A 14,363-nucleotide genomic window follows, 5' to 3' on the forward strand; every position below is an offset into this window, starting at 1 on the left:
CTCTAATTTCCAGCAAGGGAGGGAGGGGGCTCATCATGAGGAAACCGAACAGGATTTTCACATGACTGCCAACTCCAGGAATGTAACATCGAACAACAACACAAACAACAATCGACGTTACAATCAGAGAAGGAAAAGGGGCAACCAGCGGAGACGCTAGGCACCCCAATTGTTGGTGATGATAGTTCACCAAGTGAACTACAGGGGCCCTCCATCCTTTTCAACTCAACTAGAGACTTTAAAATTTACAACTATACAGTGTTAAATATTGATACTAATGTTGTGGAATTTTTTGCTAAGGGTTTGTCATTTATTCCGGACAGGAATTGTGATTTGGTTAAAACCATCATGGATTTAAAACTTTTCGTCCGGAAATTAAACCTAGCAAGTAGGTTGGGGAATACCCCCTCACTTCTGAGTTCATTAAGAGTTTCCAGTGTTTTTAATCCACCGTTAACTAGTATTCTTTGCACTTTTGAGAAACTATGTGAACTTGATCTTAGGTCCATGGTTAAGGGAAATGGGCCCACCCTCAGAGTTGGGAATAAATCTGGTTGCAACATTACCAAGGATGAATTTGCATTCATCCACATGCTCAATGAATGCAACACCAGAGTTATGGCACCAGATAAGGGGGGTGGGTTGATCTTCATGGACCAATATGTATATGACAATAAAATGATTCATTACTTACATTCTGATTCCTATGTTGAAGCTAGTACCAACGAGGTGAATAGAGCTTACAGCAAGATCAAAGGGATATTATAGGACCTCTTCTTGGAGGGTGTCATTGACAACGACACCCTACAATACATCACCATGTTAGCCCCTAGGATCCCCTCTATTTTTGGCACACCCAAGATCCACAAGGATATTGTGGATCCTCCTTTCCGCCCGATAGTGGACAGCAGGGGTTCAATCACATATGCTTGTGCCAAACTAGTTGACAGCATTTTAAAACCTATGTTGAAGCTGGAAGAACAAATTTGTAGAGATTCTTGGGACTTTCTTGAGACTATTGGGAAAATTCCATTCAATTCAAATCACATATTTCTAGTGGTTGACATCAAGGATTTATACACGGTCATTCCACACCAGTTAGGAGTGGAGTGGACCGTGTATTTTATGCTCCGTAAAGGGGCATCAAATGAGCAAATGCATCTTGTGGAAATCTTACTTGATGATATTCTCACCAATAACTATTTGGTGTTTAAGAACAAACATTACCTTCAAACAACAGGTATTGCCATGGGTTCCCCTTGTGGTTGCACTTTTGCCAACAGTGTTCTAGCACAATGGGAGCACCAATGTTTGTTCCAAAATGAATCATATCAAGGGAACGTCTCTTGGTACACAAGGTACCAAGATGACATGTTCTTTCTTTGGAATGGTTCCTGTCATTTAATACCAAACTTCATTGAAAGAATTTCTAATTCAACTGAATTTCTTGAGTTCACCTATTCCAGTGACGATAATGAAATAACTTTCCTGGATGTTAAAATAAGAATGGATTTGGGTTCTAATAAATTAACATCAACTATTTTTAGAAAACCAACTTTTTCAAACACATACTTGCATTTCACCAGTTCACACCCTATCCATCAGAAGAGAAGTGTTGTGAAAGGCCAGTTTGTTCGAGCGGCCAGGATGGTCTCCGAACATGACGACTTTTTGCAGGAATGTGAGAACATTTTTTCAATGTTCTTGCTGAGGGGATACCCAAACATATTTGTGGACAGAATTAGGCAAGAGGTAATCAGCAAAAGGGAATCTGGCCATTTCCAACCAATACTCAGAGAAGGTACAATGGTTGTTAAAACCAATGATAACAACAATGGATATGGGATGGGTAACATCCCTTTTCTGTTTACTTACAGTATGGATTTTAAAGCCATCAAAAACATCTTCATTAAAAACTGGAAGATATTGAAGGAGGACCAAGAGCTTATCAAATGTATTGGGGAAGAGCCTAGGTTCATTTATAGAAGAGGTCAGAATCTAAAGAACCTCTTAGAAAGAGCTATCCCCACGTCTAACAAGTTGACAAGGGGAATGAACAAATGTGGTTGTTGCCCATATTGTAAACGCATTTTTGTTGGCTCAAGGGTATCCATGGCTGGGACAGAGTATAGGATTAAGGGTAGATTTAACTGCAACTCAAAGGGAGTGGTTTATGTGGCAATTTGCAGGCAGTGCCCTGCGTTTTATATCGGTAAGACCGATAGGGCTTTTAAGAAAAGGATATATGAGCATATACATGCTATTGACATCTCTGACATGAATAATGCCCCGGCAAAACATGTTAGCCAACACTCTGACCACTCATTTCTGTTTACTGTAGTTCAACAAGTGCAGCCACAAATTAGGGGTGGTCCCTGGCAGTTACAACTCGAGGAACAGGAAGTATTTTGGCAGACTCGTACTTCCTCATATACTTTTGCAGGGCTTAATGAGGTGGTGTCTATCAAATGTATCTTGAAACTTAAGGCACTCAAGAGATAGGACTGATAAGTAACACAATTATGGATACATTTTAACCTGTAACTCAAGATTGTTTCAACTTGAAGTTTAGATTTAGCAGTGAATGCATTATTAAATATTTACAAATATATAGTATTTTTCAACATGTAGAATTTCCCTGTAGTTGTGTATATTGTGTCCCCCTAGACTACTTTAACAGGACTTGTTACAACACTGTCCCGACATGCTCTATATGTACAGTCATTCAAGCACGTACACATTTAAGTTGAAAACATTTTGTTATTCAACCTTGCAGTCATGTTGTCTGGCTTTTCTTTGATTGACAATTTGTGATGTATCAAAAAATTATTTGAATAATTGATGAAAATTTTTTGAATAATTGATCAGTTTATTCATTAATTTATTTAACAATTTATCTAACTATATACTATCAATTTATTGAATGATTTAATGATCTAGTTATTAGCGTATTAGTCAATGAATTTTTTGAATGGTAAATGTACAAGGACTTGTTTGTTTAATCTATCTTGTTTAATTAATTTATTATGTTTAATTTATCATGTATAAGTTATAATGTATTATTTGTAATTCATTACTTATTTATTAATTATTTATTATTTATTGCTTATCACTTGTAATATTTAACACAAGGAATATAAGCAATATATGGAATATACATAATACATAAAACATATGCAACATATTAAGAACTAAGAGTGGGCATATACCATATAAAATGTACACCCACAATACATTTTTTCATAGCACCTTTTCAGTACATTTCTAGTTTAAGGGGTTGTCGTGAGGGTAAAATGTATTGTATTGTACTGTATTGTTTTAAAGGTTTTAAATATTCTAAACATATAAGATATTTAGAAGATTTTAAATATGTATATTAATTTACACATAGATGCACTTCCTGAACCCTCTTAGTGTAAAGATACATGTATATACATACAAAAAGAAATATAAAAAGAATCTTAAAAAGGAAATTTAATAAGTAACTCAGATAGAACTTTAAATGAATTGTTGTGCGTGCCTTTGGATTGCCTTGTTGCTTGGCATTTTGTTATATTGTTATATTGTCATTTTGATGCATTTTTTGAAAAAGCTTCCAAATATAGTTAATTTTTAATTAATTAATCAACGAACCAATCAGGTCAACATTTTTGAATCCTGTCATGAATATATAAGAAGCCGGTTTTATAATATGTATTTGTCTGATGAAGGTGGGGAGATTGCTCTCTACCGAAAGCGCTTACTTCTAATAAAGCTTTGGTACTTTTGCAGAATTGTCGTCCAGTCTGCCAGCTTAACTCGTTATTGCCATCTTCTGTTTTTTATCTGTGGAAGATGTTTGAATATGAGAGGGATCCACTATATCACTTATGTCTCTGTAGTCATTTAACTGTGTGCACTGGGCAGATTGCTGTAATGTGGTTGGTTCCTGGAATAACACGTACAAATACCAGATATGTGTGGCCAACTGCTAAACTGAGATATGGCCTAAGTGTGTGAGCATGCCCAGTTCAGGCTTTCCATGGCATGTTGTCTGACATATGTCTCATTTATCAAAGTGTGTGAGCATGCCCAGTGTGAGCTTTCCATATGTTGACCTCTGCAGTCCACCACATTTGTGGATGAGTGTGAACTTCAACAATATCTCACGTTTATGGTTGTGTGTTGGGTGTCATGTTGTGTACTTACTGGCCAATTGCTTTGTGTCTGAACACAACAGGGATTATACTGTGCCTGCAGAGTTTGCATGGGATACTTTGCATACAGTTGTCAACATCCTTTCATACTGACCTAACACTGTAGTACCATATAATGTACTGGTTCAGTACTTTCACTGTGGTGGACAGTATCCTGGGCTTTAGTCCTATCACTGCTTTAAATTTTCATAGTGAGCACAACAGACTGGTTAGGGGCCAGTTGTGCACATATTACCATGTTGCATTATGTTCAGATATGGACTACTTAAACCAGGCTTGTCCAACATTGGTAGTGTATTCCACAACATAGGTGGACATTGGCAAACACTAGCGATGTGCCCTAGGCCATTTCTAATGCTAGTCAGAGAGTGTGTTTGTCCTTCGACACACACATTGTAACTGGAGTTTGCCATGACATATGTCATGGTTAGTATACTGTGCCTCCGTCTACCCGTGACATAACAGTGATAACCAGGGTAAACCTACCATCTCCCATCCACTCATCAAGATTCCTCTTGAGATGAGTCGATGAGTGACTCTCTGGCTAACCTGTACTGGGAGTTTACTCAAGAGTGGGGGTGGCTTTTGTGTTATGGATCATTCAGTACAGCTTGTCCTATGTATGTCAGTGCTGGGGTTCAGGTCTCTCATGTGCATAGCTCACTGCCATTCAGATTGTACAAGGTGCAGCATGTTCATTGATTCCAGCTTGGACATGGCTTTATGCATCAGGCACAGCTTGCCTCTGGGAGGGCAGTATGGCAGTGTGTGGAGCTGCAGTTTGTTTAATCAGGCAACACATGGCATCTGTTTATGCTCTTTGATACTCCTGGTGAGGTACTTTTGGGGTCTTTCCAGTTGATGGAGGTGTCTGCTGAGGTACATCCCACAGGGACCATTGTAGTCAATTGTGATGCTGATGAAGGATGACTGCAGAGCCACAATGACCTCCCCTGATCCAGATCTGACTACCTTCATGATTAGGTGGGTATATGGTATGTTTCTGTAACCACTACAGCCACATGCTTGTCCAATGCAAGATATCTATCAACTTGTGTCCCCATGTCTCTTATTACATCTTAAGTACTTAATGGGTTAACACCTATGTGGTAATTGGTGGGCACTTACTGTATATCCACAGGGGTTGACTATACACTTTTCTGCAATTAGCTTGCTGACATTGCTATGGCACCAGTTGTCTGTTTCTATGTGGCCCTTTTGTGGGATGCTTGTGTCAGCTGGAGGGTCAGATATGGTGGCCAGTTTGTAGTCCTCTGCAAACTTGTTCAGACACAGTCCTTCCATGTTGGCCTGTACCTATGGGACATATATACCAAACATGGGAGGTCCCAGGACCGAGCCTTGTGGGATGCCAGTTGTATCTGGTTTGTAGTCTGACATGGCTGCAGCATTTCTGACCATGTCAGTTCTGTCCTTGGTCTGGTTTGCAACCCCTCTACTGACATATGGGTTTATATTTAAGCTGGTGAGCTTATCTATAATGAACACGTGGGGTATTGTATGGAAGCCTTTTGCAAGGTCCAGCTAGGCTGTGTGGACCATATTCCCCTCATCAATGACCTTAATGACTGTTTCAAATGAGTCAAACATGTTTAAGGGGCAGGATCTGCACTTAAGAAAGCCACACTGGGTAGGGTCCAGTGTCAGTAGGTCCCCAATATCTTTATGTCTGAGGTACATGCTGATTCTTTCCATAGCTTTGCAGACCAAGCTTGTCAGGATTCTGGGGTGGTAGTTTGCAGTATCCATTCAGGCAACACCTTTGTGGAGAAGGACCACTGTCGTTGTAGACTGCTCTTTGGGTACATATCCTGTGGTAAGGTTGACATTGAACAGTAGTGTTATTTGGCGTTCCATTCTTCTCGGAGTCCATGTTGGACTCAGCCCAGGACACCATCTCGTAGCATTGATGCTGTGTGTTTTGCTTTGTAGATGCTGGCTGTTACCTCAGCATCTGCAATGTCAGGGGGCCAGCACTCTGCTGGGATAGATATTTGGCATTTTGGGGGGGGGGGTTGCACTGCACCTGTCAGGTTGGATGTTGGCAATATGTGTGTGTGTTTGGTATGTTGTTTGTAATATTTGAGTGATTCAGAGCATATCTGTGAATTCCCAACAAGGTTCCTACCATCAGTTAAGAAAGCCTTGTGATTATCCTTAGTGTCCTGTACAATTTGTATCTTCATAGGTTCATACTCGGCTATCCGCCCTAGGGCATTTATATGCCTAGCCAGAGTGTGTGTGGCTTTCGCCACCCCTTGCTATGTGAATATTATGGCCATTTAGGATTTACTTCACTGTGCATCTGTCTGGACGTGACACAGTGAAGACCCCCAGTGTACATCTACAATCACCCATCCACTTGGCAAGATTCCTGTTGAAGAGAGTCAGTGAGGGGCTCTGCCTAACATGGAGTGGGATTCCATTCCAGGGTGTAGGGAGCCTCTGGGTTATGTATCTGTCCCTCCAGCACATCCTATTTCATTATGTGCTGAGGTTGACATCTCTCACTCTCACAGCTCCGATGGATTTGGGTTTTCTGGGGTGGAGCATGTCCATTAATCCTGTGTTGGACATGGCCTTGTACAACAGGCATACAACACCTCTGCATAGGCAGTATGGGACTGCATACAACTGGGGTGTCTGCAGCCAGGCAGCATATGACATATATTTGAGACCCTTTATCTTCTTGGTGAGGTACCTTTGAGGTCTTTCTAACTGCTGCAGGTGTCGGGTAAGGTACATCCCAAATGAGGCATTGTACTAAATTATGGGCCTGATAAGAGAACAGTATAGGGGCACAATGACCTCTGTTGACGTAGATGTGAATCCTTTCATGATAAGGTGGCTAATATATATACGGTCTTCCTAGCCACATTGGCAATGTGAGTGTCACATGTCAGGTTACTGTCCACTTGTGTCCCTAGGTCCCTGATTACTCCTTCCATACATAATGGATTACCACCTATGTGGTAATTTGTGAGTACCTTGTTTGGTATTTGTTGAGACATTCATACTGTCCAGTGTCTTCAGGATGGCTGAGTGGGGTTCCTGTGTGTGAGAGTGTGGTCTGTAGCATGCTACAGACTGTACAGCAGTTTTGCCTATGGTTAGTTGCACATGGGTGGTCTCCGATGCTTCGTGCATTGTCAGTTACCTGGACGTGTGGGTATCTGTGCTGAATATGGATACTCCCCCTCCTTTTATGTTTGGTCCAGGTTTTGGGGCCATAACGCATGATATGAGGTATAACCTGATAGTGCTGGTGTGCTGTCAGGAGCCTTGCTGCAGGTTTCTGTCACTGCATGGACATCGATGTTCTCCATACTGGGGAAGGCCTCGGGAGCATGCATGTTGAGGTTTACACATCTGGCATTGGGCAGCATCACCCTTATGTTTTTTTCCACTTATGTTTTCTACGGAGGTGGGTTAGTCTTTTCAGCCTTGCCTACAAAAGGCTCTATGGAGGTGGCAAGAGCCTTAGCCAATATCCAGATGCCCAGGGGTAACAGGTGCAAGCCATCCCTGGCACAGCAGCATGGCTTGTCAAGCATGACATCCCAAGCAGACAGACATTGGATCCCCTTGGAATGACACCAGTAATTGTGCCACTTGTTAAAGCTGATCATTCTGTGTTTGTACTGTGGCATCATTTTTGGTGAGGGTAGGATGCTGCACAAGGTCAGTGTCATACCGACTTGGACTACATAATCGGAGAGCTCATCTATGTCTCTTTTCATGTAGTCCGGGGAGGTACATCTCAGGTCATTCACGCCAGCATGGACAATGACTGCATCATATTTCTACTTGCTTTAGGGTGACCTGCGTACTTGTGTTATGTGGCGTACTGTAGCAGCCTACAGGCAGCTTACTGTACCCTTTCCCTTGTTCAGTCTGGTGAGCGGGACAGCAGTGTGTCTGACTATGGAGTCACCTATTACAACTGTATCATGCATGTTGTTTCTCCTTCTGGCCTGTGACTGTTTGGCACACCAGCTTTGTGTACTATGTGTTGCATGTGCTATGTTTGGAGGTAGTGGTTGCTTGGGTGTCTGCTTTGGAGGCCTCTGTTGATGTGGTGTGTTTGTAATTAGAGCCTCCGGGAATGTTTTTCTGTGTTTATGTCTTTGGTTTGCAGTTGTGATAGGTCTATGTGAGACTGGGTTTGTGGTGTGTGTGGTTACCTTCTCCTCCTGACTAGTTTTGACAGTACTGAGATGAGAGAACTCAGCCTCCGGTTTGGATAAATGGTTGCATCTCTCACATATATTTGTATTTCTTGGGGGGAGGTGAGGGTTGTCTGTGTACATGGGGCAGGTGTAACATTGCCTCAAGATTCACAGATTCAACTTGTTGTAGCTGGCCTTAGTGGATTGTATGAGTGGACATATTTTATTGCTGTACTACTGATCAGAGATTACTTCCCTTTTTAGGTTTGCTCTATCATGTAGTAGCTTCCTCATTCTCTTGCATGGTTTGGTAATGGCTGGGGTCCACCATGCCAGATGCCTGCGTGTATGGCATTGTGTCTTAGTTTTATTTGGGATTGCATAATCCATGCATTCCTGGCAGTGTTCATGGAATGCCTGTATAACAGGTTCTGAGGTGTGGCCCATATTTTGCACCTGCACAGGGCCTTTAATGGATTCCACATCAGTTTGGAGGAGTGCAACATTTGCTTTACACATATTTTTCACTGTGGTTTTCTGGCCAGGGACTGTGGTCAGGATGTGTATATCCGGTGTGATTACTCTATGGTCTGATCTTACCAGTGAGGGATACACTTCTCCTCTTGCCATCCAGTACCCATGTTGCTGATTATCACATCCAGTATGCTTACCCCTCTTGTGGGAGTGGTACGTTGTTCCTGGGCGTTTTGGTTTATGGATTCTAGGAACCTTTGTCCTAGGGTGTTGGAGCTAGAATAATGCTCCCAGTCTATGTTTGGGTATTTTCAGTCACCCAATATAATGTGGTTTGGAGGGCTTGATATATTCATGTATTCCAACATAGGCCAAGAGCAGTTCCTGGTGTTAGGACGGTAGTCTGTAGCAGGCTATAAACTGGGAGGCAGTGTTAGCCACTGTTACTTGACCATGGCTAGTCCATGCTGCTTCTTGTTGTGGTACCAACATGGGGGTGTGGTTATCCTTGACAATTATTGCTAGTCACCCTCCTTTTGTAGCTTGTTCCATGTTTTGAGGCTGTACAGCACAGTATGAGGTGTAACCTGGTAGTGTTAGGGTGCTGTTGTGAGCCTTGACCCAGTTTTCTGTTACAGGACAGATATCAACATTCTCCATACTGGGGGAGTTTAGACTGCATGCATCTTGCTGTTTAGACTTCTGGCATTGGGTAGCATTACATCTAGGTTCTTATCCCTTGTGATACCTATGGAGGTGGGTTTGTGTTTTGAACCTTACCTATTCAAGGCACGCTGTGGGTAGCAACAGCCTTTGCCAGTATCCATAAGGCCAGGACTGATAGGTGCACACCACCCCTAGCAGGTGGAGCATCATGTCATGCTCAGCATGTCATCCCAGGCTGGCACACATTGGATCTCCTTTGACTAACAGCAATACTTCAGCCAATTATTGCAATTGATCATCTCATCTTCATATTGTGGCATCATGCTTGGTGAGGGTAGGATGTTAGTCAGGGTCATCAAGTTTGCATATACTACATGGTGTTACATTGCTTAACACATGGCAATCATGCCTCAGGTGGTGCTGCAGGGCTGCCTCTGTCGGATGCACATACTACACTCCCTGTACATGTTTGAGAGCAGGTTATGTCATTTTAGGCATCCCTGTTATTATATGAGTGAGTCAGAGAGGGGTATCATTCTCAGGGTTCCTACTGAGCCAGTGTATGTGCTATGCATTGCCAAGGCCAGGGCATACTGGGCACACCTCCTTCTGCCTACTGGGGTAGGCTCAGGTTGTTCCTCCTCCAAGTCACGCTCTGCCTGTGATGGTCTTGGCAATGGTGGGGGGCTGTATGGCCCGGCCCTATGCTGGTCCTGCTGCAGCTGTTTTCGCAAGATCATATTATGTAGCATAGCACATACCATAACAATTTGTGTACATGTAGTTGGTGAGTACTGCAAGGCTCCACCAGATGTGTCCAGACACCGGAACCGTGACTTGAGCAGCCCAAACACACGCTCTATTACATTACTCGTTTGTACGTGTGCCTCATTATGGTGTTCCTGTTCAGGTGTGTGTGCGTTTCTGATGGGTGTCATCAGCCATGGCTCCAGTGCATAACCTGCATCCCCCACTAGGTGTCCATGTGGGATGTCTCCATTGGCAAATGTCTGGTACAGCTGCGTCAAATGCCAGATATGGGAATCATGGTAGCTCCCAGATCAGCCAGCGCACACATTCATTATTATGCCCTGGGCATCACACATGACCTGGCAGTTGATGGAGGGGAAGCCCTTGCGGTTTATGTAGGCCCTACCCCGCTCACCGGCTGGTGCTTTGATGCGTATGTGCGTGCAGTCTATTGCACCCACTACCTCAGGGTATTCTGCTATTTGCTGGAAGAGATGCATATTGCTGGCCAATACCTCACGGGCATTGGGGAAATATACATGATCACCGACATGTGCTGACATGGCATCCAGGAACTGGTGCAGTACCCTGGAGGCTGATGCCTGTGATATCCCCATCATATCACCAGTTGGTCTCTGGAAGGTACCTATTGCTAGTATTCTTAGGCCAACACATACCTTGGTTTCCACTGGGATGGGTTCCCCTTTGTTGGTTCTATGTGTGAGGCGTGGCCTGCACAGCTCGACAATTTGCTGCAGGAGGTCTCTGTCCACTTAATAGCGCTCCACTATCTCCAGCTCATGTAACCCGTGGTAGGTGACCCTGGGCCTGTACACTCTTCTCCGTCTCCTCACTGTGGGTTGTCTGGCACCATTTGCATTGTCACCACCCTAAGCAAGTCGCCTATGTCTCCTTACGACAGCTATGGCAGCCCCTAGCATTTCTGCTCTGAGTTAAGCTTTTTCTGTTTTCACTTCTAATAGCTTACTCCTGTCTTGTAGTGTCTCTTGAGAGAAACATCCTGCACTGCTGTTTGCAGAGTTTTAAGTGCTGGGCTGGGCTACTATTCTGCCTGTGTAATTGCCTGCTTCTAATTTTTTTCACCTGCTAGCTCCAGCAGTATTCCCTGCTAGCTTCCAACTAATTCTGTTGCTTCCTTTTTCCTTTCTGTTTCCTCAGGGGAGAGCAATGCGCATACCAGCGGAAACACGCTCACAATGGCTTACACGTGCGCACACATGCTTACACAGTTTAGAATCTACTTATTCGGGTTAAAACACGCGCACACCAGCACAAACAGTCTTACAAGTCTGCCAACAGGCTCCCACATGCTCAGTCTGCCTTACACGAGCGCACACTGCCCTACACAGCATGCACGCCCAGCAAGAAACTTTGGTGTTGGCAACAGTGTACACCTTCCATTTCTTTACTTTCCCATGCTTATCTTGTGGCACTCCTCTTTCTATGATATGTGTCTGACATCTGTCATGTAACACTGACCTCCAATGAACTGCATTTCTTTCTGCCATCCCCCCCTGTGATGTCACCTATCTCCTACTCTGTTCCTCCCCCTTATGTAACTCTTACACTACTCAGAATGTGCTCATTTGCTATGTGACAGTGGGATTCAGTATCCTAACACTCATTTACATCAGATTGCCTACTAATGCTTAGTTACATGTCTTAGACTCAGCTTCCCCCCTTAGCAACCACTAAACGGTGGCCATGTTGTTTTTGGTCTGCTGGTCCCTGCATTGTAAATCCATGTATTGCATAAAACCCACATTTGTGGGTTTATAACCTTCATTTTTATGTTTTATATAGCGCAGTCCGTTTGCGCGGGGCTGCGCTGCGTTTAAACATCGGCGAAAAAAAAAATTATATTTGGCCATTGGCATGCTGCCTGACACATATGCACCCTTTATTTGGAGCTGACATGGCTCCATTGTGTTATTTGCAGAAACGTACTCAGTTGTCAACTGAGTACATTTCTGCAGCTAACACGATTCTTACACGGGCTGGTTTGAGCTTCGTGGATTGCTAATCTACCTCATTTGCATGCCTTTCGGCTGCAAGTGAGGTGATTAGCATATCCATGCCCAGTCCGTGTAAGAGACGTTTTAGCTGGTCTCTTACACGGAATTTCGGGCTGTTCCTGGATCGTGAGGGCTGCATGGAGTCTTACACTACTCTTAGACTCCGTGCAAGCCTTCGTGAATCCTGCCCATTTTCTAAATATTACTCTAATTTGGTTAAAATGTTTAGCAGCACACCAGGTTTTGTATCTGCGTGCATTTTCTGAACAATAAAATGAATGAAATTCTAACGTTTAACGTTTGGCAGTGGCACAATTGACAGACTTCAGTCCCCCTCACCGCACCTCTCAACCTCTTAGCGCAAGAAATCTGGCCAAATTCTAAACTAATGGTGGGACAAAGGCCCAAAACAGAGATTGTTTTTAAAATATTGCTTTTATAAACTTAGATAGCTGCTAGGACAACAGGGTTTGCGTCAGCATGCATTTTCTGAAGGTTATTAAGTCTGAAACTCAAACGTTGTCGTTATGTCATTATTTAGTAACCTCAGTGCTCAGGGACATGCCAGAAAACCACAGATTTTATAAGGAACAGACCAAAAATATGAGGCAAAATCTAGATAGTTGAGAGGTATTTCCTCAGTAACTTACAAGTATCAAATACAGCTGAGGGATGTGTACACCAGAAATATACTGTAAATCTAGTTCTAATTGTCTTGATTTGTTTAGTCTGCGTAAGCACCTTCGCCTGTTACTTGATTTCGATGGAATAATATTGCTTTTATTTACTTATTGGATGATTGATTCCTTTAGCCCGGGTTGTGATAAAAAGGTACGCTGCCCTTATAGTTTACCTTACTTCAATCTGCAATAACACAAAAAAGCTTAGGTCACTTCTGAAATTGATCAGTACTCATAGCTTCGTGTAAGAAATAACATATTACTCATACGACAAATGACGACTGTTTGTTCGTAGCTATCAACTGTACAGATTTTCACAAAATGTCCACGTTTTAAGTCTGTTCCTAATAAAAATGTGTTTTTCTGGCAAATCACCGAGGACTGAAGCCGCTAAACAATGACATACATCATTTGAGTTAGATACCTCATATCCTCCAGGAAACGTATGCTAACACAAATCTTGTTATCCTGGAAACTTTCTAAGTTTATAGAGCAATATTTAAATATGTCCCTCGTTTTTGTGCCTTTGTTCCTCCATTATTTTAGGCTTTTGTCCAGATTTCTTACGCTAAGAAATTAAGAAGTACAGATTGTATAGGTTGGAAGTTATTTTTGAACCGTAAATCGTGTCATTTTGGTTCTCGTGCACAAAAGTACATAAACTGCGCTTTCAAGTATACAACTAAGTTTTAAAAACAGCAGTAAACCACATGCTTTCATGTGACAACGGGCTTGACCATCAGCACGCAGTCGCATTGTTCTCTGTGGTTCATGAGAAAGCGGAAGTATAGGTCCTGTGAAGCAAGTGACGTCAATCCCCCGTGACCTGTCTTCGCCATATTGACGGTTTGGCAGAAAGCAGTAAAGGAAAAGAGAACTGGGATTTGGTGGTGGTGCTAACGGGGGGTAGCAGCACTTGAACGGGTAGAATTGTGGTGGATACAGTGGGTGTACGGTCTAAAGTAGGTAGCAACAGGTAAGTAAAACGTTACTTAATATAGTGTTAATAGGTGTTGTAAACGGGGAGGAAACTGAGTTGGGGCTGTATGTTGTCCAAAGAAGATACAGAAAGCAGGGAGGAAACTGTCATGCGATTTTGGGTGGAGGATCTGAGGGGAATAGAGCAGACAAATGATTTTGAAAGAGTGATGGGTCGTCTAGTACGCAACCTGCTTGTTTGTTGTTAGTGGAATTGGATCCAGTGTGTTCTTTGGTGCTAATGTTTGTGTCACTCTTTGGGAGGGGCAAGTGATTTGGAGGTGGGGAGAAGGTCTTCTAGACCTGGCTGTGGCCCATTTTGGGAGTCTTGAACTACTGTATAATCAGATATTCTAAATAGAATGAAAGATACCCCCCCCCCCCCCCCAGATG

The 14,363-nt window shown here is 42.9% G+C and overlaps 1 protein-coding gene across 1 annotated transcript in view; it reads left to right on the plus strand.

Moving 5' to 3' along the window:
• The first annotated feature begins 13,771 nt into the window (after window positions 1-13,771).
• The window catches only part of LOC122809003 (ras-related protein Rab-7a-like), a 626,015-nt gene continuing 625,423 nt past the window's right edge, over window positions 13,772-14,363 (plus strand). The window contains exon 1 of the mRNA XM_044080186.1: window positions 13,772-13,968. The gene's annotated coding sequence lies outside the window, so the exon portion shown is untranslated. The remainder of the gene's footprint in view (window positions 13,969-14,363) is intronic.

This window comes from Protopterus annectens, chromosome 8.part0, assembly GCF_019279795.1.
Source record: "Protopterus annectens isolate FY-2018-M chromosome 8.part0, PAN1.0, whole genome shotgun sequence".
NCBI classification, from domain to species: Eukaryota; Metazoa; Chordata; order Ceratodontiformes; family Protopteridae; genus Protopterus; species Protopterus annectens.